The following is a 6,000-nucleotide window of genomic DNA, read 5'->3' on the forward strand; positions in this document are numbered from 1 at the left end:
TAATAAGTAAATCCCAATTTTCAGGGATCATTACAGGGGAAGGTAATCCCGACTGTAAAGTTCCCATATCCTGCATGACAGCGTTTACTGCACGTAAATCATGCAGCAGTCACCATCTACCCGATTTCTTTGGAATAGTAAAAACGGGGGTGTTCCAAGGGCTTATAGATGGCACAATATGACCTGCTTCCAATTGCTCATGTACTAGGTTCTGTAATATTTGCAGCCTATCCTGCTTTAGCGGCCACTGGTCTACCCACACTGGGGTTGCCGTCGTCCAGGTGAGTTTTAAAATAGGCTGCTTGACCATGGCCGCCCCTAAAAAGGCTGGGTTACAAGCTGGGCTCTCATTTGGGACAGCACGTCTCGACCTAAAAGAGCTATAGGCATGTGCATTACATACGGCCTTGTGGTAACTACTGTACCATCTTGAAAATTAAATGACACTATTGATTTACTGATCATCGTGCACTGTGCGCCTCCCACCCCTACCACAGTGGTAACTGCCGGTACCAGTGGTCAATTACAGGGCCACTTTGTTGCAGGAATAATGGTAACATCTGCACCCGTGTCAATTAGCATAGACAGCGCCAAGGATTGTCCATTAGGATGTTTAATTGTGACCTTTTCTTCTGGCTTTCCCCTGGCGATATCGATTGCCAATAAGATATTTGGCGCGCCGGTGGACCCAAAGCCTCCCCGGCCGCGGACGACCGAGTGTGCCCTAGGAACACATGCACGAAACGGTACCAATTGTGCTATCTTTGATTGTGCTGGTATGGTAAGGGGTGGTGTTAGTGTATACACCATAATCTTTATAGTCCCGCAATAATCTGCATCAATAATTCCAGGCACTATAAATATGCCTTTTCGAGACACTGATGAACGGCCTATAAGTAATGCACTTAACCCATGCCCTAACGCTCCTTGCTAATCAGAATCAACTAGTTGAACCTCTGAAGTTGTTAATGTCACATCTACTGCTGTTGCCATGTCCACTCCGGCACTGCCGACTGTGGCGGCCACGCAGCGGTCCAAGCACCCTGTACTTGTGTCGTTGCGTGTGGGTGGAACGCGCTCCGTGCCCTGTTTCCCGATCGCAAACAGTCCTTAGTGAAATGACCCAATTTGCCACAACTAAAACACCTTTTGTTCTTTCTCTTTGCCTGCTTTTTTGGTACCAAGGGTTTAACCGCTGCACCTACGACAGCAGCCATGACTGTAGCCTTTTCTTGTTCTAACATTCGCTCGGCAGCTTCCAGCAGTTGCCCTGTACTAGATCCTTTTGGCAGCGCACTAAGGGCTCTCTCAGTTTTTTCATTGGCATTATTAAAGGCAAGCATATCTAAGAACTTTGCTTTCATGTCATCATCCAGATCAGGGTGACCCATTATTGCAGTGTGCAACCGATCAATAAATTTCCCATATGGTTCTGTGGGACCTTGCCTTACTGACGTAAAGGCAGGTCCAGACTTTTCATCGTGCACCCTAGCAAGCGCTCTATAAGCCAAATCTTGGCCCAGTTGTAACACTTCGGTAGCAAATCGCGCTTGCCAATCAAATCGCGTGTAGGGTCCCGCTCCCATCAGCATTTGAGTTTGCACCCCGAATAATGGATCACCCTGTTGTCGAGGAGTTGCAGTTGCCTTATCACAAGCAGTCTGCCAGTACTGAAAAAACTGCAGCTGCCGTGACAGTAGCAAAAGCATCTGGACAATCATTCTAATATCATAAGGAGTTAACAACTGTGACAAAAAAATATGCTGCAACACAGATTGAGTATATGATGATTTTAGCCCATACTGAGTAACTGCATTTTTAGCTTCCTTCAATATTTTCCAGTCTAATGCCTGCCACACACCTCTCCCAGTATTATTGGTCACAACTGGAAATGCCATGGGCAAAGGCTCTCCTTCTATCAAAGCATCTTGAATCACCTCTTTCCACCGTGCTATCAGATTCAAATCCCCGGCCCCTCCCGCCGGCGTCCCTTGCAAAGGTGCAAAAAGACTGATCTCACCCGATGCTCCGTTCGGAACGAATAGGTTGGACACTGGCAGGTCTCGATGTGGCACAGGCGAAGGAGTTGACAAGTTTCCCAGCGACGCTTCTAGGCGAATCTCTAGGGCTTCCAGCCTTTTTAGCGTCTCTTCCAGCTGTGCGTCCTTCAAGACGGATGAATGTTCATCCCCCTCCTCCTCACGCCGTGGTGGCGGGGAAGAAGGTGGTAATGGGGGATAAACCGGAGCTGTCGGCGCCGGCGAAAAGGCTCGTGACTCTGAGCCTGCACTGGCGGCGCAGCATGGCGGGGTGCCTGGCAGTGGTACATCTGGTGGTGAAAGGCTTTCGGCAGTTTTTCCTTCTGGTGCTCGTATATCTATAGTTATAGGGGCTGTGGCTGCAGCTCCTGCAGTCCTTGCTGGGACTCGAACCCCCCACCCTCAGCACGAGCCGGGGCGGTGGCAGGGCTCGTTAAACCCGAGAACAGCATGCTAGTAGCAGAGGTGGACCCTTTGGCTGGAGTTAAGGCCGCAAAAGCAGATGTGGCAACTGAACACTCGGCTTTCATGCTTATCAATGTTTCGTTAATTAGCCTCCACATAGTGGAGAGTTTGCTCGCCTCCTTTGATCCTTTACTTGTTTCATCCCACAGCTCTTTTCCTATCTTTTCCCATGTCGGGAGTTCAAAAGCATCATCAACTGTGGAGATTAATTCCCTTTTCTTTGCCCACTGCAGCAAAGCTTCTAGGACGGCCGAGTCATAACTCAGTCCTCTCAAAGAGAGCATATGTTGGAGGAGCTTAACCACTGCTGACTCCTCTTTGGTCAGTGTGGACCCCATCTCCTCCCCGGCCGCTCGCCTGGCCAAGACGAGATTCCCTCCGTACCTTTTGTACCTTTTTGCGCTATAGCAACTTCCCGAGTGCCGGGGCAGCACTTGCCTTCGACCGGCTTCCGCCCCCTCTTTTCCTATTTCGGTTCCGTCGGGATGTCCAACGCCGATCTGAGGGTCCCTGTTCGGGCGCCACCTGTTGACGCGGAAGTAACGGACACTGCTGACGACCAATATGATCAAGCAAATGCCAATTTATTGTTGATACATCCCGGTTAATATAGCCCTTCTAATTCCGTATCATGCGCAAGCTCTCTACTAATTGGTTAACTATATCATGCACACGCTCCTAGCTAAAATATGATTCGTTAAGTCTCTATGTTCACGCGCACGGCTCTCTCCACCTGCACCCTGCTTCACATTCAGCCCCCAGTCACGTATGCCAGCTGTTTTCCTTCTTCTCAAGGTTGCTTCGTTTACTTTCTCACAGGGAGCTTCATTACTTTCTCACAGGTGGCTTCAGTATTTTTCTTACAGGCAGCTTCAGTACTTTCTCACAAGCGGCTTCAGTGATGTCCTTGAGGCCTGCTACTCAAAAACAAAACAATTCCATTCGGTCTGGATTGTTCACTAAGTGCCCCTGGCTCTCCAGGTATCCAACAACTGATGTCCATGGAGCTGCCACACAGCTTGTTAACACTCCGATGAATGCCAGGCAGCTTGGAGCACTGGTCGTACCCATCGTGCAGGGATCCACTTGTTTACTGCTCCTGTAGAGACACAAGCATATCCTTTCCCCCACGTCATAACAGGGAATGGTCCTTCCCAATTACCTGTTTCCAGATTCTTAACCATCACCAGAGCTTGCCCTCGAATGGCCTCATGTACGGTAGGTGATCCAAAATGTTTCTGTATTGGGGAAGAATTGTCACTCCAACAATTTAGAAAATTGAGCACATACATTGCTTTCACTAACTTCTCATCTGCAGATTTCCCTTCCATTCCCCCTCCTTGTTTTAACAGCATATTTTTAAGTGTGCCATGGGCACGTTCAATGATGGCTTGTCCAGTGGGGTTATGTAAGATACCAGTAACATGCTCGATGCCCCAAAGAGCAAGGAAGGTTTGGACTGCATGAGAAGCATACGCTGGCCCATTATCTGTTTTAATATGTGTGGGAACCCCCATGAAAGCAAATGCTGACGTCCAATGTTGGCAAACATCTCGAGCACGTTCTCCTGTATGAGCAGAGGCAAACAATAAGCTGGAATGGGTATCAATAGTTACATGTACATATTTGTGTTGGCCAAATGACGGGATGAGTTATATCAGATTGCCATAATTCTTGAGAGCACAAACTGCGTGGATTAACCCCATATAGAGGTGGTATAATTGTGTTTTGGCAACTGCTATAGGAATGCACAATTGCCTGAGCTTGTTCCCTTGTCAACTTAAATTGTCATTGAAGGGCTGTAGAGTTTTGGTGATAAAATTAATGGGATAACTTAGCCTGCATGAGTGTGTTTGGAATGAGGGCCACATTAGTGAGAGCATCCTCTCTCCTGTTACCTTCTGTGACAGGTCCTGGAAGTGAGGTGTGAGCTCTCAGATGGACAATAAAGTAAGGATGGTCCCGCACATGTAATGCCGATAATAGCTGTTGAAACTGGTCATACAACAAAGGATTATTAATTTCCATTAGCATTGCCCGTTCAGCGCATTGTATTACATTGACCACATAGGAAGAATCGGAAACAATATTGAGGGATTCATCTTTCCACTTATACAAAGCTCATACCACCGCCGCAAGTTCTACAATTTGGGTTCAACCTTCTACCAATTGTACGTCATGATGCCACTCACCATCCTGCTTCCAAACAATTACAGATTTGTGCGTTTTCACTGATCCATCTGTAAATACTGTCAAGGTGTTTTTTATGGGAGTGTAACTTAGATGAGTTGCTGGATACAACATTAATTCTCCTAAAAATTGCAACATGGGCTGCTTAGGCCAATGAATGGAAATCTGTCCTGTGAATCCTGCCATGGCATAGTTAAAATGTTCGCTAAACTGCCATAGCCAATTCAATTGTTCCATAGTGAGCGGCAAGTACAGCTCTTGCACATCTTGCCCTGTTAGTTGGCAAAGCCGAGTCCTACTTTTGGCCACTAACTGTGCTAATTGCTCTGCCCAAGTAGTCAGTATCTTTTTACCTTGTGATGGTTTAGCCCGAATCACCACACAGTTTCTCGCTCACCCTCCCCCTCCCCAGGGGGATGGGGGAGAGAATTGGGAAGGAAGGAGAACTCGTGGGTTGAGATGAAGATAATTTACTAAAATAAAAAGGGAAAACTACAATAATAACAGAATATAAGGATATTAAAAATATACAAAGTGAACAATATGTGTTTTCTCACCACCTGATGTCCCAATGACCGATACAGCCCGTCCCGAGCAGCGATCACGGAAACAAAACCGAGCAGCAAGCAAAGGAGCAAAAGGGAGCCAGCAAGGTAGAGGGAACAATGCCAGCAAAACGAGCAGGAAAGATGGATGCCAGGAAGGCAGATACCCACCCTTGCCTGCCCCCATGAGCATGACGTTTATGGCATGGAATACTCTCTTTGGCCAGTTTGGGTCAATTATGCTGTCTGTCTTTCTCCCAGCTTCCTGCATCTGCAAATTAGCGAGACTTGGAAAGCAGGACAGGGTCCTTGGTCTCATTCACAACAACTGGTATCATCAGGGTGTTTATCAACATTCTTCACACACGAAATCCAAAACACACCAGCTACTGAGAGGAAAGTTAACTCCATCCCTGCCAAAACCAGGACAGTATCCACCCCTTATTCCATACCATCTATGTCATGCGTATACATATACATATATATACACACACACAGATGTAACTCCTTCAATATATGGGCTATCCCTCCAAAGTCTGTTGAGTACATTTAGTCCATGACTTTGGGTTCCATCTGTCATAACAGTCTTTCAGGACAAGAGAGATGGTATGTAGTATGGGGCTGTTGCATGCTGCATCTGGAACTTGCAGTTGGTGCATCTGGCGTGGGTGGTGCACCATGTCCATGGTCTGCGAGTTGAAGATGTTGATCTCGAGGAAGTTGTTGGGTGCCAGTTCCTGTTCCATCATTGTTGCATCTCT

Source organism: Chlamydotis macqueenii, chromosome W, assembly GCF_036417535.1.
Source record: "Chlamydotis macqueenii isolate bChlMac1 chromosome W, bChlMac1.mat, whole genome shotgun sequence".
In the NCBI taxonomy this organism is placed as follows: domain Eukaryota; kingdom Metazoa; phylum Chordata; class Aves; order Otidiformes; family Otididae; genus Chlamydotis; species Chlamydotis macqueenii.